The sequence below is a fragment of the Hirundo rustica genome, chromosome 2 (genome assembly GCF_015227805.2).
Source record: "Hirundo rustica isolate bHirRus1 chromosome 2, bHirRus1.pri.v3, whole genome shotgun sequence".
NCBI lineage: Eukaryota > Metazoa > Chordata > Aves > Passeriformes > Hirundinidae > Hirundo > Hirundo rustica.
Window position 1 is genome coordinate 82,144,412 of NC_053451.1, and position 22,951 is coordinate 82,167,362.

The window sequence follows — 22,951 nt, forward strand, 5'->3', positions numbered from 1 at the left end:
GAAAGTTGTGAAGTAAGGTCTGTCTCTCCAATGATGCTTTGGCTTGCAGATTAATGATTGATGGGCAGTCTGTCATCTAAATTACTTTTTTTTTTTTTTTTTTTTTTTTTAGCTGCAGCCGCAGCCTATCTCTTGTAGACCTAACTTGGGTTTGGGTGGTTTTTTTTGTTAAGATGTTAGAGCAACAACCATCTTATTTTTCTGCACAATAACTTTCCATCAAAACTGAAACACAACAGATTTTTTTCTGCTGGCCAATACACAATATACGTTTAAAATATTTTTTCAAAATATGACCTTGATTTCAAGTTTGACCCTCATATTAAACCTTACAAATACTTTTGAAGTTTTAAAAGACTGCAATATTTTACTGTAGCATAAAAAGTAAGTGATGCTAGTGAAATTGAACTTTTAGTCTATAGTGAGTTTTGAGTGCTCTACTGGAATTAGGTTTTAAATTTTAAATATATCTTTTGGTAAGTGGGAAGTGCTTCTCTCTATGTAAATTAGAATCTTCTGTGGCCTCTTAAAAAAACTAAAAGGATTTATCACTATGGATTCTCACATTTCCTTCTGGTAACAGAGGTGTCTTATTAAATGACAATTTTATTAAGTTCAGCTTTGAAGATCTATGTTTCAACCACAGATAACATAATGCACAAGTTGTATGTGCTATAAGAAAAACTATCTACCATTATCTGATTCTCCAGATTATCTGATGCTAATGCATATCTACCTCTGTTTCTCTGGAATTCCTCTTTTCCAGAAGGTAATTCACAACTGCAATATTCACTTTAAATCAGATTTGAAGAAAGGGTATCACCAGCCCAGCAATTTTACTGAAATAAGTAGTTAAAAGGAGAAAAAATTGATGAAAGAGAGCACTCACCAGCACACACCAGTGAGGAATTCATTTAGCCAAATATCAACTGAGCGATAGCACCTAGAAAGCCAATAAGCATAAGCATGGGTAAAAATATAACTCCAGAATAATTGCAACATTTGACACCTCTATTTTGACTTCTAGGCAAAATAGCACATGTGAAAGATACAGAAAAAGCTGAGAGTGTGATGATGCAAGGATGTAAGGAACATGGAAAACCTGGAAGGGCAGAAAGCAGGGTAATGAAGGGAGTAGTCTTAGGAAGTCAGAACAACGTGGATATGCCATGCCTGTAGGTTCTTGGGGGAACTAAGCACTGGGATTGGATTGGTGGGAGAAGTGTGTATATTATAAATGGGAGTGATAGGGGAGCACTGTGACTGGAGGTCACAAAACAAATTCATGAAAATGGTTACTGTTGATAGAAAATTTATCTTAAACATTTTAATTTTATTTTAACACCTTGCTTCAGTTTGTTGTGATAGCACATAAATGTTTCTCCTTTAATCAGCATATCTTTGTCTTCAAGGCACTGCCACACTTCTGAAATGCCTTACAGAATTTGTGATTCAGAAATCAATGTGGTTTAAGTGGTCACCGAGTTTTGAAGGAACAGAATGTGTAAGCATTGTGCGAGATTTCTTCTAGTATTTATATTCCATGTATTACATTATATTATTATTAGAAGTAAAAATCAGTGTGAGAAGGCCATGTTCATGGAAAATAAAATATTAGATATTTTATGGAAGTATTTTTCAAAGATGAAAATTATACCATTCTCACAAATCTTTACTAGGAGAGTTTATACTTAATATCTGGCATTTAAATTAATATTAAAAAAGAGCCAAAATAATTTATTTTTTTGATTTATTTTCTCAATTTAGAACAGCATTGTTGTGTTAATTTATTAACAATACCTTTGGTTCTTATGAATAGTGGCCCTACAACTTAATGTGATAGATCATGTCCACACTTTAGACAAAAACACAGACGTATTTTGCTGGCACTCAGGTGGATATAAGTTAATGACACAAAAAGAAGGAATCTGAAAATACCAGATGCTAAAAGAAACATAGAAACTTATTGGCAGTTTAACAAAATATTTTTTTTAATCCTTGCTGAAAATCCTTTTGAAAAAGTGAGAAGAAATTAGGCATTTCAAAGAAAGACAAAGGACTTGCTTTTGATGCAATATCACATTTTAACCTGCATAATATCCATTTCTCAATTTGAAGTAAAAGGTACAGAACAATTTAACACTTGGGGTCAAATATATCCCTACTGTAAATAAATTAAGAGGAACTCAGCCCATTATAAATAGATTTTTAAGATGAATATAAATACAAGAGTTAATAGATATATTAAGGTTACTATTCATAGTAATGCTTAAGTAATTTTTTAAGGAGAAATATTCATTTTTCAACCCAAATATTTGGTTTGAAATATTTCTTCTTGGTTCTTTTTGTTCCTTGGAAAAGTGATCCATTCAACATGACAGACCTGTTAAACCCCAAGTTAAATATTTGGTCCAGAATTATCCCAAAAGCTTTAGAGATGTATTATGAAGAGTGAAGGGCTTTTACATCTGGTTATTCCAGTCAACTAAGGTTTTAATTGCTCTCATGAGGCAACTTTCTTTCCATTAATTTTAATACAAGCCTAGAATGATTAGGATCTTAACATAGGATCCTCAGTTAAGTGCCTACACTTATCTGGGATGAATTCGTAATTTTAGCTTTTTAATCCTCTCTACTTGAGTTTAAAAAGGGAAGGGAGAATGAATTATGCATTTATTGGAAAAGAAAAATTATCAGATCCACCTTCAGTCTCCACTGTAGCTGGGATATTCACCTTGGACATAATTTCCCTAGCCAAATATAAAAGATGAGAACTCAAATCTCCCATTCCATACCCATGTTCTATCCAGAGCTGCACTGAATCTTGCTGACATCTGTCATTCACCTTTCTCTCTGCCCCTTAAAGTGGGTGAATGATTCCTCTAGGCAATGCAGAGGACAAATATAATTTGTTCTGGGTTGTGGTGGTAAGTATGGCAATGGGATTTGGATGCTTTTGTTGACAGTGGAAATACCACTCTTGTTCCAGTTATTCAATGTGCTGGCTCTCAGCCAAGCTGTATGGTATCTGGGTTATAGTTATATCAATCCTTCCTTATAATGTTCAAATTTTCCCCAATATAATTAAACATCTGGTAAAGCACTAGCAAGAGCTGAATTATCCTGTTTCAGAATTACTTTAACTTACAGTGGGAAGGACGTTTTGCCAAGTGTATTCCTGATGTATCTAAATCAACATATGTCATCTCCCAGGTGCATGTGCTTAAAGAGGTGTTGTGGTTTTTTGTTTTGGAGGTTTGTTTGTTTGTTTGTTTTGGGGTTTTTTTTGTTTTGTTTTGGTTTTTGTTTTGGTTTTGTTCGGGTTTTTTTAAAAAAAAATTCAGAGGACTAATCAAGACATATGCCTAGCAAGACAACCTTAGGATTAGGCAAGGTGACTTCAAATGTTTTAAAAAATAATAAAAAAACACCTTGCTATAGTGAAATGATGAGTGCTCAACATTTATAAAAATACTTTAGAAAAGTAAAGGATGTGTTCTCATTAAAACTGTCAAAAAGAAATAGGAAACTAAACTCCAACTTAAATTGTAGCTACATAGACCAGACTATTCTATGGCATGTTATGACTACTATTCAATGGCAGGGCATTCAGAAGCCCACAAAAATTTTAATAAAATAGAGAACTATACTACCATATGGATCAAAGTTTTCCCATGCTTTGGAATTACCTACCTTTCACAGAAACTTGTATGCTTTCAATTAATCAACACTGGACCTGCAATTTACAGCACTGGACCTGCAATCAAAAGAAAGTTTGGTATTCAGTATGAATAGTATGGTTGGGCTCCTTATAGTTTTATGAAATCAGCTGCCAGTAAGTCAGTTTGATTAGCAGTTAAGAACTGGAAAGGTGTGTGTCTCTCTCACAGAGCCTCCAGCTCAGTTTTCACCCCAGCTAGCTCGAGAGACAAATCGCAGCTGGAAGGAGTTTCCTGAGGGTCCCAAAAGCCAGGAGCAGCTGAGAACCTTTCCCTTTGCAGAGAGAGTGAGACCCCATCTATGGCAAAGGAAGGTCTGCACTTGATCCTGGGAGAAACCAGGGCTTTATTCAGTCTTTCTTCTGTAGTCCTGCCCCAGCCTGGGTCACAAGCCCTGCCCCACTGCTTAAAACAAGAGGAAGCCCAGCTACATCGTCTGGGACTTATATCCAGGGAAGAGGCTAAAGGCAGGGTCAATCCACTCCCCAATCAGGGATAAGGTGGGAGTGGAAAAGGGTTGGATTACATTCTAGGAAGGGAACAACGTGAGAGAATGGGCAGGGAAAAAGGGCAGGGACAAACTTCAGGATGTTACATTTTCCGGGGGAACACAGGAGTACGGAAGAAACTATTATAAAACCTAATATAAAAATGAAATACAATATGAAAACAAATAACACACAGCAACAGAAAGGAAGACTGAATCGTAGGATTATTTAATCTTACATTACATTCCCCTGAAAATAAAGACATCATTTAAACCGTTGTAATCTCTTATTGCTTAGAAGAATATATTTTGAAAAGCATATCACAATATTATAACAAAGAAATAAAGAAAACCAGTAATTTTTCAGCTTTTTTTTCCTTGACTGTCATCAAATTGAGTAATGCAAAGGAAAACAAATTAAAAAAACAAAAAAACAAAACAAAAAAAAAATACAACAACAACAAAAACCCCTTTAAGATATGGAATAAAATCAATCTGAGAATTGTGAGACAAGATTGTGTCTTTTATCTCTGAGCTAATGGTCAACTCCATGAAGTCAAGTGACATATTCACTTTAAACATCTCCATTATTTTATGACAAGGAGCAGAAAAACACAAAAAAATTAAATTACAGAGGATTATTAATTGTTACTGAATCAAAATGAAAATAATAAAAAAAAAAATTGTCAAGGACTAGAGAGAAGAAATCTAAGAACAGCCATTATAGATGTTAAGATCAAACCCTTTTTTCTGTTTTTCCTCTACAACAAGCAAACAAACAAACAAAAGAAAAAAGAAGAAACAACAAAGAGAAACAGCCAACAAAGACTATCTAATAATTGCATATTATCCACTTTATATGCAATTGCTTGCTCATGCAGAGATTCTGCTTTTGAAGTGAATACCACAATGTTATTAACGGATTTTCATAACAACCTGTTAGAAAATAAGTAATGGCAAATGTTACCATAGAGCTTCCTTCACAAAAATTTCACCAGTGTTAGGACAAAGAAAATACAATTGATGTATAAGAGTTTAAGAGCTATACAATTTCTTTCATGTTGGGTTTTTTTGGTTTTTTTTTTTTTTCATTGACCCTGTATCTGTAATTGAAATAAAATAATCACAGTGGTGACAGTGCTGGGTCTAAAAAGGATCAAAGTTCAAGAAAAATCATATATGAAAGCAAATAAAAGCCGTAAAAGGAATTTTGCAGTCACTTTTAGGATGAACTTCACTCTCTGTATCTAAAATGGAATGACCAAAATAACTTCTTACTTTTCCATTTTTAGTGTAAGTAATTTCTAGGAATTAAAATGAGGTGGTAAAATAGAATTCATGCACGTTATATCCATTATTATGAAAACATTCATATAGGATCTTTTAAAATTCACTCAAATTAGCTGAAAAATTTTCAATCTGCTTTGTTATTTTTAATGTTATTGTTTTAAAAACAGAGTTTTAATTTTAATTCAACTACAGCAATTTCTCAAATATCTGCCATTAATTACCCAGTCTAAGTGTTACATAGAAAAATTTAAAGGGTCAATTAGTATTTTTCACAGAAGTTTATTTTCTCTGCGGGTAAAATTAATCAGAAACACCTACTTATGTCCTCCTGTTAGTAACAGAGGAATAAGTTCAAAATATTTTCTCAAATACAACTAACTTGTATACTGTTGTTAGTTTTTAATTTATTTTTTCCATATAGTCATTCAATTTCTTTTCACTTTTCATTATCTGTCTTTAAAAAATACTATGTATGTGCAGATTAGTTAGACTGATCAAGTCAAATTGACATAGGATTCTATTTTTTATAAGAAACAGTTGACAAAATACTGATTATGCTGATTGCCAAGAATCTGATCAAGAAACTGCAAGGTTACACCTGACATGAGCAATAGGCACAGGACACCTATTGTCTTGGTTTAATGAAGGCTTTTAATGGGCTGCAGGCACCAAAATGTTCTGCTTGATTGAAACTGAAGAGCTTCTGCCTATGCCTGGGAACAGAACTTCAGGCACCAGAAGACCTTAGAGGTCAATAAAACTCCAAAGTTACTCTGTATTTGAACATAAATTTTACAGTTTGCAGGATGGAGGCCTTAATGATATTTAATGAATAAGCAATAATATATCAACACAGGAATATTAAAAGCCAAATTTTAATTGATGCTTTGCTATGTAGTTTCCTCATATATGCCATTATATACTAAATTCAAAACTTTCTTTGTATAATTAAATTAGATCTAAAACTTAATAACTCTTTGCACTTTAATGTTACTGGGTTTTGCCAACAAACAGGACAAGCCTTCTAATTTTTCTCTTAATAATTTTGACTTTTGACATAAAGTGATATCTGGCATATCTTGATACAGATCTGAAAATCTGAACCATTCTGCTATTTCTTTACCACTTAAATATTGTAAGAATTAATACATTTACAGAATTTTGCGGGAAAATTTATCATATCTTACTGGAATAATAATAGTCATAACATATAAAGTGGAAACAGGTGATGCAGAGATTTTCTCAAAAATGCATGTTATAATTTTCTTCAGAAATCTGTCTTGCCTCAACAACTATTAAAATGAGATTTAATTTACCCTAATTTTACATAATAAAGTCCATGACTGAAAAAAAGAGGCACTTATGCCAGGTTTTATTTCTGAAACACAGAGGACAGCAATTTTTTTAAAGTTATTTTCAGATATGTACAAATTCAGTCTGAGTTAAAAAATGTTCATGTTGATCACATTTTTAAATTCAGACCAGAGAGTTTTATGTCATCTGACTGCAAGGATGATTCTGGAATCCTTTCAGTATGCTGCCAAGTAGACAGTGTAGTGATATTGATGCTACAGTCTCCATGGTATTGATAAATGGGACATTGGTGCATGAGAAGTTACTCCAGTCATCATTTCAACTGTTTGTCAGCATTATTTGTGTTCAGACAGCTGATACTTACACTAATTTCCAGGCTCTAATCAGACTAATGTTTGGTGTTTTCCTTCTAATGACCAATTGGCTCACTCATCAAAAAATACTCTGAATTTGTTTCTTCTTTCAATACTAAAAATTATCTCCCTAGGTACATGCATGTATAAATAAGGCAATCTCATGCTTAAGTCTGTAAATTTGATTTGGATAACATTTACATGACATGTAGTAGATAACCAGGTTGATACAACATGTAATATTTCCAGTGAAACCCACAGTGGATGATGAGAGACATGGCAGTGTTCCTAGAGCTACTGCCTTTCTCTACAATCTGTTACTATAGTACCAGAAAAACATTACAGCCAACTACTTTCAATCTCTCTACCACACCTGCCAATGCACTTCTGGCTCAAAACTATAAGAATGTTCAGATATCTTACTAATATACACTTAATTAATTTTAGTGAATTTTATAGACAGGATGCCAAATTTAATATATATCTTAAAGGATTATGATATTTAATATTACAAAAAAAAAAGTACTAGAAAAAAGTGATTAGGCTTCAAATTCTATCTAAACTGCTGTACCTGATCCATTCTTCCTTTAGTAGTGTTCTGGAGAGAGCAGAAAATTAAAAATTCAGAAGGGAAAACAAGTAGAAGAACTGATGAAGTTTGGATCTCAGTAGATGTGTTTTGTGGATGTTTGACATGGGTGACTGATAAAATGTGAGATTTGAGCTGAGGTTTACAAGTCTGGGAATATCTGTATGTTTTCATTCTGTGAAATGTGAGTAGACATGACTGGGGAAGTAAAAAGATTTGTATTTTTGTTGCTTGTGGATAACATGGACAGCTGACTTCAGTACTGGTTCCTAGCATCTCCAGCCCATCTCAGCAGAGTCGCTCAACTTAGTATGAGCAGCAGGTCTTATTCCTAAAGCAGCTGGTAAACACGGGTTCACCACCTCTTTTCTCAAAGCAAATCTCATGCATTGGTATCATGCACACTGTATTCGTGCAATTCTCCAGATTATATGTCATGCCTTGATGGCCCAAATCATCATCATCATTGTAGCCAGTACTTCTTTTCAATTGTGCTAGAATTAAATCCCCATTCAGAGAGTCTGAAAACATATAGGTCTCTGTCACAGTCCACTGAGTTCTTTTTCTGTGAGTATTGTGCTGCAGGTATGAGCGACATTTCAAAATCTTGGGAGGCTGTCAATAAGATCAGAGGTTTTCCTTAAAAAAAGGGCAATTCACTAAATTCTACTGAAGAAAGCTGTTTGCACTACCAAGAATACTCTTGACCTTTTTTTAGTGGGATATAGTAGAAGTATGACTAGCATGATACAATAAATAATGAGATCTGTGACAAAGAAGAAAACTATTATTGACACACAAAATATAATAGAATCAGCTAGGTTATATGTCTCTTATTTTGTACACAGAAGAGCTATAAAGAGAGTTAAGATTCTTCTCCAAAGAATAGAAGGCTAGAATAGCTGGGTAGAACAGACCAGTAAATGGAAGAAACTGGGCAGAATAGATAAGATTGTGAACAAACCCAGCAAAAACAATAGAATGGTTAATTAGAGTCCACCTAATCAGTCAGCTTTGGGAAAAACCAATACCAGTAAAATGTTTATCTGATTGAATGATCAAGTTTCTGTTTTTCAATTGACAACCTTTGGAATAAAAATACTCGACACTTGGTTCCACCCAACATATATTTAAATGAAATAAAATTTAAAATATTTCTTTTCAGTTTTAATTCTTAATTTTAATTTATAATAATTTTAAAATAAAATAACCACTTTAGAAAAAAAAATATTGCAAGGAAAGTTTGAAAATTATTCTTGCTCTTTTGAAATTACTTCACTTTAACCTGAATATGTGAATATTTACAGTCAGTGTAACACAAGTTTTTTTAAAGTAAATAATATATATTTGGGAAGAGGTGAGAGGAGAAGCATAAAGAAATGCACTTTCCTAACTAGGATCAAATTACTACCACTTTTTAAGGCAGGACAGGAAAGCGGAAAGGTGATGACTTTATCAAATATTTTGTTTTGCAGTTTTCCTCAGGCTAAATGTTGAACCTGATGTGAAAACATTTTTGGAGTTGAAAAGTAAGCAGAAAAATTAAACTGACATATGTTTCAAATAAAAGAATAAAGTACTGATACCGTAAAATGAAAAAAAAAAATAGAAGGTTTTCAAGATGATTACAAAAATCACAGATGCTTTCCATTTGTTTCAGCAAAACTGTCAGGAAGGGTACAGATATTTATTTAAGATAATGATACAAGAACATTTGAGTGGCTTGTGAAATCAATTAATTTACTTATAGCTATCAAGAAACAAATACTTCCTAGGTGATACAATCAGAGGACGCAAGGAAACATTCTGAGTGAATAAATCCAGAGATCAAAATAAGGGAGAAGTTGTGTGGTTCAACTTCTCCAGTGATTTACAGACACTGACAATTTTAGATCAGTAATTGCACTGTTTTTCTCTCTTTTGCTAGCACTCTTAGTGAAAAAAAAAAAAAAAAAAAAAAAAAAAAAATTCCAAGAAACCTAGGAAGTGTAAATTCTTCATATTCTCCTGTTTATGACAGATAGCAATGAAAACTGCAAGCCTTTAAATGATGGCATTAGAAAGGTTACACAAATTAATATACATATACTGAGAATTTTTAATTTCAAGCATTGCTTAATTAAAACATGACTAGTACTTGGACACAATTTAATTTGTTTAAGCCATTGTGGTTCATATTTGTATCAACATACTTTTTTTTTTTCCCCAGTAAAGAGTAAGTAGAAACAAAGAATCATACTGAAAGAAATTCAGCTGTAAATTGTAGGCCACATAGCTTCTAATCTCGCTTGGACCTTGATACACCAATATAGCTAAGAGTCACCTTATCATGGGTCACACAGTAGTACAAAATGTTTTTTCCACAGAAGCCAGTATTTTTATTAAAAAAATAAAAAAGGTGTAAGATCTTTTACTCTAGTTCAACCTCCTTTGTGTGGTGTGCAGAAAGTGCCTATCAACCTAGGAGGCATTAGAGTGAAAACTGGGTTTAAGTAAAGACACAAGGGGTCAAAGCAAATGCTTGAAGCAGCACACGCTCTAGAAAACAGACAGGAAATGTAACACCTGTGAAATAAGAGCAATGAATAATCCCACACTTTCGGAAATGTACTTCTAATGTTTCAAATTGTTTAAAGGTAACAGGAAGGGAATTTTCAGGATGCATTAAGAATACCCAATATAAAAATGTGTATGGGCCAAAGTTATCCAGGACTGCAAGATAACCAATTTAAGGCATAGTTTACATTGGCTAAAAGATGAAACATTTAGACAGTAAAATAAAACCGAAAAGTTAAAAATTGACAGTAAATTGCAGTTCCATGGGCCAGGCCTGGATTCAGGCAGCTGGATGACATGTTTAATCTCATCAGACTCTACCCACAGGGTATCCTAAAGAATCAGCACATAGGTACAGAACTTCTCAAAAATAAAAGCTAACAGGGAAATACACTAATCTTTTCTTAAATATCAGTTCAGATCTGTAGTGATTTTTTATATGCTTTCTTCTGGCTTGCTTTGTTCTTCTGAGGTGTGTCTTAATTGTCATACAACTGTGAGGGGAAGGAGCAGCACATGTTTTTGTTCAGTACTAGAGAAGTAAAAGCAGTTTATAGACAGATTATTTTAAAAATAAAAGATAAATAAAAATGAAAAATAAAAGAATTCCTTTTTGCCCTCTGTGCAAAACACAGCAAGAACCAAAACAGAAATGTAATGCATTTTACAACATTCACTCTGTGGAAAATCCCAGGTCCCTTAATCACTTATCAAACATTTGCCTTGTGAATGAAAGAATATTAATAGAACTAGTATTTTAATGCTGTTATATGATGACAAAGGGCCCAAAGACGAACAGAAACAGAAGAAAGCTGAAATGGTCCTTGCTAAAATGCAAATTATTTTAAAATATTTGATCAAATATATGCCTCAGTCTGCCCTCAAATACTTACTGTAGAGATTAGGATTTAATGGTCACCTTCTTACCTCAGAAATAAGTGACAAAAATAAGATGATAGAAAGAATCAAAGAAGTTAGAGCCTTGTAATGAAAATTGATACCAGCTAAAGAACTAGAACTCATAATTAAAACACAAAGTAACTTAACTGAAGAGGGAAAACAGGTAGAGAAGAGCACAATAAGCCAAAAGGAATGAGTTACGGACAAATAACTTGCAGGATTTAAATTAAAAAATGGCATTTTAAGCAAATGGAAACTTTTTTATATTCTTAACCTTTGGATAGAGGGCAACAACAAAAGTAAAGAGAATTATGAATAACTCAGCAAGGAAACACTTTGAGATCTCTTCAGAACAGTAACTCCTCCTCAAAGCATGACTACCTGTGTGGCTGAACCACATTAAAATACATGTAATTACACTCACCTGTTTGAAGAGTGTAACTAAACATAATTGCACTTGTGTTTTGTGTGAAATTGAGAAGATAACAAAACAAAAGGGAATATGCATAAAAGAAGGTGTAAAATGAGGAAGACCGTAAGATTTTAGATTATATGGAAGTACTAAAATATTAAAATAAATGAACTTTCTCCTAGCCATGTGGCTGTTTCAAATGTTTGGATAATTTCAAAATAGGATTATATTGCCTAATTATGTATTAAGATTTAAAAAGTAATATTGACTTCTGCCCTTCTCTATGGTTGCGACAACAGATTTCTTTAAAGACCAGAAAAGGTATTTGAAGTGATTTTTTAAATCTCTAAAGAAAGAAAAAAGTATGAATCTTACAAAAAAATTAGTTAATTACTCTTTTTTATTTTAACTATGTGATTAAAGAGTATTGGATTTTTTTAAAAATTTAAGTATTTACATGATTCTTATTTAAAATTTCTTGTAAAATATCATAGAATCATTAAACCAATTATGTAAAGTACTAATGTAAAATCATGACTTGGAATAAAGCTTTCAGCTGCCATCTAACAAAATTGCCTTAGAGATTGCTGCAGAAGGAAAAAAAAAGTATTCAAGCATAAAAAACAATAACGAAGTATACATGAATGGATCTTAAATCCCCTTATGTCACATACTTCTGTAGTTTCCCTAATGATGCAAACCCTTTTTCTAAATGACATGTTACAAAGTCAGCAAAAAGAAATTGCAGTTAGGGACACAGCAAAGGAGGATTACCTGTTCTCTCACTAGAACTGTATAGCTGCAAATTATGTGATAATTTCATTCTCAGACAGAGAATGATGAAAATGGTATTAAGGAATGGCACAAAGGGGAGGAAAAAGGAATAGTTACACTTTATCTGCATTTACTCACTATAGTACGTTCAAAAAAAAAAGGCTAAGTTGAAAATTAGTAAGGAGAATGATCATTTAATGTAGAGCATCAATAGAATGTTTTCTGTGTTTAGAGTAAAGAAGGAAAATTGGAAAATTAGGATATGAAAAAAATCAAAAAACTAGATATCTTTCTCTGTGCAGAAAATTCAACTTGTTTCTTCTTTTGAAGAATGTGAATTTTAAAAGACAAAACATGGGGGGGAAAGCTTATAAATTATTATATTGAAAACAACACAGAGGAAGAGTACCCTTTTTATTTCTGTGAAAAAAGATTGAACCCATAATTTTCCACAGAATGTTATACTCACCATGGCACATAGTATAAAATTAACCTTTATCATGAGTTGTCAGTAATTTTATCTTATTTTAAATTAAGTAGTTTAGTAAAACATTACATATATATATAAACAGATTTTAAATTGAAATTCTTCCTTACTAAAGTGAATCACTTCTGTATTGTGAATTATAAAAGAAATAATGTTAATTTTTGGATAAATGAGAATGTCACCTAACACTGGTTACAACTGTAGCCAAACTACTTAGTTATACTGTATCATATAGCACAGTTATACCTGAGATTAAAATATAATCTTGTTTGTAAGGATAGTGAAGCTGTCAAAATTATATTTAACATTGGGCTAAACATTACACAGAAGGAAATGAAGTCAGACCTATCCCAGACGAACTTTGTATCTGCTGAGGCAGTCAATGATCAGGTCCAAAATAATGACTAGAAAAATGCTATCGTTTCCACTGTCAGTAGCCCCTGGCATAACTCCTACTGTTCTATTTCATTTGTTTCTGACCTTTTACACTGTAAAATAAATTCTAAGTCACCTAAACAGCTTTTACCAGTATGTGTATAATTCCAACAGTTCTTTTTTAAATACATGCTTAGAAGGTGATCAGCTCTGAGTGTATTTTCATGCATAGAGTCCTACTTACAGTACTCTTGGTGTGCAAAAGTGAAACAAACTGGAGGATTCTTCCAAGCAGTAATAAATTTAGCAGAAGGCTATAGTTAGTTCATCCCAGTCACTTATTTGTACTTCCTAAATTAGGCAAGATTAGACTGGATCAATGTAAAAACTTGCATCAATACTAATAATATAAAAATTATATCAATAACATCAATAAAAAGTGACAAGAGACAGCAGGTGGCATTCAGAACACCAACTTAAAAATAATAGGAGCACATTAAATATTTTAAATATCGTAAAAATAATCCAAAACCCATGAAATTTGGAGATTTTTATTATGATGATTTTGGTTTGAGGGTTTTTTTATGAGATGAAACAGAACACCTACACACCTGTGATCATTAAAAACATAATGGCACATTCTTCAAATGTTGTAATGAAAATGTACAATTATATTCTAAATTTATATCTACTACAGCTCTGTTTAGACAAGTTTGTTCATTTAATTACATTTTTCTTTTTGATCACTAAGCAATGGTCACATATTTAATTTGAGCTGTTTATCTTTCCTTGTTTGTTAACAACAATATTTTATACAGCATTGCTTATCTATTCATTATAATGAGAAAGGGGGTTTTGGGGTTTGTTTTTTTTTTTGCAATAAACAGTAGTGTATAAGCTGATTATTTTCCACTTTTAAGGAAGAAGTAGTTTACCCAGAACCTTTCAGAAAATCCTTCATTTCTGAAGTTTAAAATATGGCTGTCAGTGGCAACTATGATACATATGGTGAATACAACATCTAATTATTGGGTGACATTTCTACATTACACAGCCATGCCTCTGATTTACATAAGCCCACCTCAGATGTAGTCACATAAGAGGACAAACACGTAAGGCCAAAACTGGATGACTGACCTGCAAACGTGTCTGGCTCCATACCTAGCCTTAGCAAATAATACTAATAATTCATTTTCGAGAATTCTAAGCTCACATGGTTACTGCAAATGTTATTCTGACTTTTCAAAATGGATGCATGACTTAGTACACCTTTGCTTTAATTGGTCAGCCTGAACCTGCACACCGTCAGCTCTAAAATAAGATTCCTACCAACCCCAAAATCAACAACAGTTCAACCTGCAAATGCATGCAATTTATCTATCCCCTTTGCTTTCCTTTGCAACACTTAAAAGGTGTTGCCTTTTTCCCAACCTGATGAAACTTGGGATACTTTTAGTAAAGGGGTGATATAAAAGAGAAAGCCCTCAGGATCAGTCATGGAAAGATGTCCACAAAAGCCCACCCCCTCCAGGAGTGAGTACCTTTTTATAGGTTTTAGGAAATTACCATAACTGATAAAATGCACCAGTTAGGAGGACAAGTGGTGATGCAATTCCCCTCTCAGGTCAAGCCCCTTCTCTGGAGCCCCCACCCTTGTGCTAGTTGTACTTGGTCCATGAAGTGTTATTCTTGGCCTTGGTACCCTGGAAGAACCAAGTTAGCATAGGGGCCCTGCAACTCCTGGGGCTTGAAGCTCTGGAATTTGTTTTGTCTTTCTGCCTAAAGAAAGGCCATGGAAGAGTACAGGGAAAATGAGCCACTGATACAACAGACTACAGAGCTACAAATACATGTGCAAAGAATACAGAGGACATATAAAAGAAAAAAAAAAAGGCGAAACCTGAACAGTATCACAGGTACTCATTGCAGTGAACTTTGGAAGGAAAAGCTGTTTCTGGATTCACAAAATAATTTTGTAAAATCCTGACAGTTTTGAAGGAAAAATAATAGATGGAAATAGTTTACGGAACTATGATACTGGATTTAATGTTACTCTCCACAGATTCCTGTAATACTACAAATATAACAGGATATTTTAGAAACAAACTTGTAACATTCAGTAACTAATTCTGTTAGTTTTATAAAATCAAAATGGCATCAAATTTGTACGTGGATATGATTTTAAGAAAATCAATATAAACAATCCCACTGATTTCAAAGGCACGATGTGAATTTGCTCCAGTAGAGGACATTTTCTTATATTTTCAGTGAGTCACAATATAAATTCCCAAGAAAAGAAGTTATATTGAATTTATTCTTAGAAATAGATAGATAAATAAATAAATAAATAAATAAATAAATTAGAGTTTCATAGATATTGTCCTCAGTTTTCTCAGTATTTCAGTGTGAGAAATAATCATTTCTAGGAAGCTGGATTTTCAGAGGTTAATTTTCCTTCTTTTCTTGCATAATCAAGAAGTCACTAATTCTTACCTTCTCACTAACTCCTGAACAGTGCTGGCTACTTGGTTTCAGAAGCCATTGAAGACACAAAGATAGTTTCTCTTCCTTTCAAACCTGGAAAGAGATATGTGAAAACAAGAGAAACTGTGGAGAAAGTCACACCCATTCTAGGCTTTAGATCATTGTATAAGATGATGGTCTTAACATGGTCAAAAATATTATAATTATTTTATTAGAATATGGTCTTATTTTCCCATTAACCAAGAAGAATACAAAGAGAGAAAGAAAATTATCATCTCAGACTTTGGAATGTAAATTTACATTGCCTTATTTACAATTAAGACAACACAAAACTGCATGGAAAGCCTCTCTGGAATGAAGAATTGGAAAAATTCTGAAGATAATGCTTCACAATGACCAGAGCAGGTGTCAAGATCTGAGTTACACAATCTGCTTTTCCAGTTTTCATGACATAGATTTGAAGCTGTTGGATGTGTAGAATTTCTGGCAATATCTACATTTGATGTGGTTTGGATTTGCTGTGCCCTGGAAGAATGGACTGACCATTAACACTTCAAGTATACTTCAAGTGTACTACATACATTTCTGGAGGATATAGTCCAAATCTTTCTTAGAAGAAAAATCTCTCACACTCCAAGAATACTTTTCAATTTTGAGCTGAACCAGTTCAAGTCAGAAAATCTGGTAGACAGACTACAAAAATACAGCTCTTATCTGTTGCAAAATGTTGATACAGGCATGCTCAAAATCAAGTGACTTGAGTAATGCCAAAATACAAATGCTGGGCAGCTATTTTCTGAATGTATATGGCATCTACACTGAAAACCTAATAATCAGAGGAAAGACGATAACACGTGCATAGACTGATTCCACTTTATGCCTGAATTGCCCTTTGAAGATGCAACAGCAACTATAAACTATCAAAATAGGAAAACCTCCCCTAGCGTCCCTCTTGAGCCCCTGTACTGCACATCTGAACTTAAATACTACTCCCAGCACAAGCAATATGCAAGATACCGTTCAGGCAGATAATGCTGTGGGGGAAGACATTCAATGCATACACATTCTTTTCAGTTAAAAAAAAAAAAAAAAAAAAAAAAAAAAACAAACAACCTGTGATCAGCTATGGGAGAGAATAAATTATTTGAGTTTTTTTAAATTACAGAATCACAGAATCACAGAATAATGAGGTTGGAAGAGACCTCTAAGATCATCAAGTCCAACCTATGCCTTAACACCTCAACTAGACTATAGCACTCAGTGCCATGTCCAGTCTTTTTTTAAACACATCCAGAGATGGTGACTCCACCACCTCCCTGGGAAGACAATTCCAGTGCTTTATTATTCTTTCAGTGAAAATTTTTTTCCTAATATCTAACCTGTACCTTCCCTGACGTAGCTTGAGACTGTGTCCCCATGTTCTGTCAGTTGCTGCCCGGTGGAAGAGACCGACCCCCACCTGTCTACAACCTCCCTTCAGGAAGTTGTAGAGAGTAATAAGGTCACCTCTAAGCCTCCTCTTCTCCAGGCTAAACAACCCCAGCTCCTTCAAACGTTCCTCATAGGGCTTGTGTTCCAAGCCCCTCACCAGCCTCGTTGCCCTCCTCTGGACATGCTCAAGCATCTCAATATCCTTCCTGAACTGAGGGGCCCAGAACTGGACACAGTACTCAAGATGTGGTCTCACCAGTGCCGAGTACAGGGGAAGAATGACCTCCCTATTCCTGCTGGTCACACAATTCCTAATGCAGGCCAGGATGCCATTGGCCTTCTTGGCCACCAAGGCACATTGCTGGCTCATATCCAACTGGCTGTCGACCAGCACCCCCAGGTCCCTTTCTGCCTGAACACTGTCCAGCCACACTGTCCCCAGCCTGTAACGCTGTAGGGGATTTTTGTGGCCAAAATGTAGAACTCGACACTTAGACTTATTAAACTTCATACTGTTGGACTCTGCCTGTTCGTCCAAGCAACCTAGGTCTCTCTGCAGAGCCCTCCTCCCTTCCAATGGATCAACACAAGCTCCCAGCTTAGTGTCGTCTGCAAATTTACTAATGAAGGACTCAATGCCTTCATCCATGTCGTCTATAAAAATATTAAATAGAACTGGTCCCAATACAGACCCCTGAGGGACACCACTGGTGACTGGTCGCCAACTGGATGCTGCACCATTCACCGTCACGCTCTGGGCCCAGCCATCCAGCCAGTTCCTAACCCAGCACAGAGTGCTCCTGTCCAAGCCACGGGCTGCCAGCTTATCCAGGAGTGTGCTGTGGGAGACAGTGTCAAAGGCCTTGCTGAAACCCAAATAAACAACACCCACAGCCCTTCCTGCATCCACCAGATGAGTTACCTGGTCATAGAAGGAGACCAGGTTGGTGAGACATGACCTACCCTTTGTAAACCCATGTTGACTGGGTCTGATACCCTGGCCATCTTGTAAGTGCTGTGTGATAGCACTCAGTATGAACTGCTCCATTATCTTACCTGGTACTGAGGTCAGGCTCACTGGCCTGTAATTACCAGGATCCTCCTTCCTACCTTTTTTGTAAACGGGTGTCACATTGGTCAGTTTCCAATCGCCTGGAACCTCGCCAGTGAGCCACGACTCCTGATAAATGATGGAGAGCGGCTTCACAAGCTCATCTGCCAGCTCCCTCATCACCCTAGGGTGGATCCCATCTGGTCCCATTGATTTATAAATATCCAAGTGTCCCAGCAGTTCTCTGACTGCCTCCTCTTGGATAACAAGAGGACCATTCTGATCCCTGGCACCACCTACCAACCCCTGAGGACAGTTGTCTTGAGGATAAGCTGTCCTACCAATAAAGACTGAGGCAAAGAAGGCATTAAGCATTTCCGCTTTTTCCTCATCTTTAGTTACTAAGTTGCCTGCCTCATCCAATAAGGAACCGAGGTTGGTTATACCCTTCCTTTTATCATTGATATATTTGTAAAAACTTTTTTTATTGTTTTTAACAGAAGTTGCCAAGTTAAGTTCAAACTGGGCTTTGGCCTCCCTGATTTTTTTTCTACATGCCCTAGCAGCTCCCTTAAATACTTCCTGAGAAATCAGTCCCTCCTTAAAAAGATGATACATCTTTTTTTTATTTATAAGTTCCTTCAAAACCTCATTGCTCATCCAGACTGGATGTTTGCCTTGTCGACTCATGTTTCGGCACACAGGGACAGTCTGTTCCTGTGCCCTCAAGATTTCCGTCTTGAAGCACACCCATCTCTCCTGGACTCCTTTGTTTTCAAGGACGGTTTCCCAAGGAATTCTCTGAATAAGTCTCTTAAATAGGCCAAAGTCTGCCCTCCGGAAGTCCAGTGTAGAGATCTTATTGATATTTCTCCTCATTTCACCAATTATCGAGAATTCTATAATTTCATGATCACTGTGCCCCAAGCGGCCTCCAACCTCCACATCACCCACCAGACCATCTCTATTTGTGAACAATAGGTCTAACATAGTCCCTCCCCTGGTGGGCTTGCTCACCAGTTGTGACAAAAAGTTATCCTCCACACACTCTAAAAACTTTCTAGATTGCTGTTTTGCTGTATTAAGTTCCCAGCAGATGTCTGGTAGGTTGAAGTCACCTACAAGAACAAGGGCTGATGATCCTGAAACATTGTTCAGTTGCTTATAGAATAAGTTGTCCACGTCTTCATCCTGATTGGGTGGACGATAGCAGACTCCCAGGAGGATGTCAGCCTTGTTGGTTTTCCCTTAATTTTCACCCATAGGGACTCTACTTCATCATCATTAGTTTCAATACCTTTATTCTACCATCACTGAGCTTTTATACTTTTAAATTTCTCAGCCTGTTTGGATATAACCTGTACCAAGTTTCAAAGTGACTCAGAAATAGATATCATCACTATGCTTATTACTCTGTTTACCATGGATATAATTTCTCACCAATATGGTTATTCATGATTAAAAAAAAAAAAAAAAAAAAAAAAAAAAAAAACACCACACCACCTTAACATAGAACAAAGAATTTCAATAAAGTTATTGTCATATAGGTTAGTAACAATGAGAAAAACCCAAGGACATTAAAATGATTGCTGGCAAAATTGTATACTGAAGCAGTAACACATTCTCTTCCCATAGCATATCTAACATGACCATTAAATGCTCAGATTTCAGAGGATTATTGTAGTTCCACCATTTGAGAATTTTTTAAAAAATTATACTTAAAAATCTCAAAGAATTGGGTCCATTCCTTTAGGGTAACCAGCACTGACATTTCCCTTTAATGAATTAGCAAAGAAAATTACCAGATATCTGTCTTTCTGTATTCCTTCTCTCCTGATTATAATGAATTGCCATTTTCCTGCACACATTTTGAGCAGAGCACTGTGATACAGTCTTGTTCCCAGTGTACCATACAGATATACTGTCTTGAGGAAATCTCTGCAGTTATGTGCTTGGAGATACTGTCTCTGATCTCTAACATATCACCACAAGCAAAAAATTAACAACGACAATGATAAAGAGCACATAAACCAGGAAAAGAAGTGGCAGACGTGAGAGTTTAGAAGCTAGATCTTTTTTCCCTTGTGTCAGAAAGGAAGTAAACAACAGCAAGGAGACGTAACAATGCACTTTGGTTTTCAGGAAAATCACATTCAAAGTTAAAGATAAAAATCTGAACTCTTTTGGCTGAGGAGAGAAAACTAACCTGGAGAGTTGTACCTTTGGACAGTTTACTAGATGGGACAGTCAGAGGCTCCTAGTATATGGCTGCTATTATTTTTGTAAGACCTTTTCTTGAAGCTAGATTGTAGGTGTTTTATCTCTTCAGTGCCTTATGCTCTTTTCAGACCAATTTAGTGAAAATACTTTTACATTATTCTAACATCTACCCCTGCAAAATGTTATCCAAATATTTTAGTTCTTTTCCCAACTGTCCACCTATATTTTGTTCATTAAGAAGGCTTGACTGATGGATGTGTATTGATTTGTGAACTTTTACAGGTATTACAGTCTTAGCACACCACCTCTTTGTGCTAAATCTTTATATTCTGGGTTTTTTTATTTTTTATAAGTCTTAATTGCTAGAGGGCATATTTAAATGGAATTGAACAAATATTTTCTTAACTGGTTTCACAAATAAAGAAGTTGTCTAGCATCCTTTTTACTTCAAATTTATATAACAACTCATGTACTCACATTTTTTTCAATTTTGTGTACTTTCACAGAATATTGGATGGAAAGCTCAAGAGTCCTTTATTGTCTTCACAGAGAGCAAAAAAAAAAAAAAAAAAAGACAGCAACAGGCACAATTTCCAAATGCTTTTAACACGCCTCAAGCCTGACCTTGAAGGAAACACCTCTAAGATAAGAGCCAATATCTCAGAAGCTTGTTTTGTGGCCTGGACATGTTCAGAGAAGAAATTCATAGGATTTATTTTTATTTGTGTGTTCCTGTATGAGCTTTAATTTTGCTGGAGGCGACAGGAAAGATTTTAGTTGTCAGCTGAGATCAGGACTGTAGCTATGCCTGTCAGTGCCTTAATTATGTTGAAAACAGTTATTTTAGTTCATGTGCAGTTACAGAAACTAACAACAGAAATACAGCCACTTTCTATAAAAAATAAATATGTGCGTAATTTCCTTTACACAAACCAAGATTCCACTTCCAATAGTATCTATTCATATGTATGATAGGAAGCATGCAAATAACTATTAAGACTGTGTTTACATCTATTTATCTTAAGAATCAGAACCTTAATTTTGCGTTATTAACTTGCATCTCATGAAGAGAGAATTTAGGAGTGATGAAAAAGGAGAGTCTTATGGAAGAAACTTTAGGAAATAGGAAAATATGGAAGATGGGTTTTGAAAACGAATGGTAGCATTAGCATTGACATTCCAGGTTCTTATTATTGATATTCGGTTTGGACTACTACAAGAATTTTTTTTTTTTTTTTTTTGAGGGAGGAGGTTGGCAAGGAGAAGATAGGAGGGTGGTTTTATTTCTCCTTTTATTTCTAATGTAAAAGAATATAAGAAACTTTTTTTTTTTTTAAGTGTTACTACTCTCATTTTCTTTGAATCCTTAGGTCTGCATTTGAAAGTGAGTAACAGTTACTGATCATCACATTCTTGAAAATTTTGAAATATGACAATTTATTGAATTTAAGGATAAAGGTGAATAGGTGGATATCAGTACTCGCATCTCAGGTATATGCCCTCTGGGTCATTTAATTCCTTCCTGTTGAGAATAGGAAAATCACACATGGGGATATCAAAATAAGTACACCAAAAAATCATTAAATAAATAAATAAATAAGTAAATGTTTTTAACCTGAAAACATGACCACCAGTAATTTGGTTAGTACTTCACAACTGATTTTGAGCCTTCAACTCATATAAAAACTATCAGATCCCCAAAGCTTTAACTTCAACTGAAATAATTTATTTTATCAATATTAAAATATTTTCTCAAAATAAGAAAAAATACAAATATAGTTAAAAATATATTGCATACTAAAATGAAATGAAATTAGAAATATGCTTAAGCATTTTTTCCTTTTTTTTTATTTTAAGCCCTATAAAACTCTAATGTTTTGTGAAAAAATACTAATAAAAATATACTATATTATGAAAATTTTAAACTACATTTGCTAAGAATGCTCTACATTTCAGACTTGACTGTGTTTTGTGGGGTTTTTTTGTTTGGTTTTTTTTTTGGGGGGGGGGGGGGGTGGTTTTTTTTTTTTAAGTGGTACCTTGTTGTTTATGAGAATTGAAAGCACCTAAAACCACCAAACTGACATAATGAAAACATAATAAACATGTATAATGAAACACCAGAGTTTCATCCTTCTACTCTCTAACAAAACAACAACAAAAAAATTATTTCAGTTCTCTGAAGCGTGTTGCCAGAAATCAGATTTTCACAAACAAATCCTTTAGATCCCTGGGTTTATATAATTAGATAAGGACACACCCCCCCCCCCCCCCACCATTAATATAATTACAATTCAGAAGGAGTGTGAGTTTTATGAGTATTTGGTTAAAAAGAAATAAAATTAGTTTCTAGCCCTTCTATTTTCCTCAGTGACCTTTTGCATTTCATAATTTTTATAGGGTATTGTCATTCCCCAGTTGCTTCTACTTTGTGCACATTATTTCTGGGGTTTCCCAAGCTCTTCTGCTTTTATAAATACTTTTGAAGTAGCAGCTATTATTTACCCTA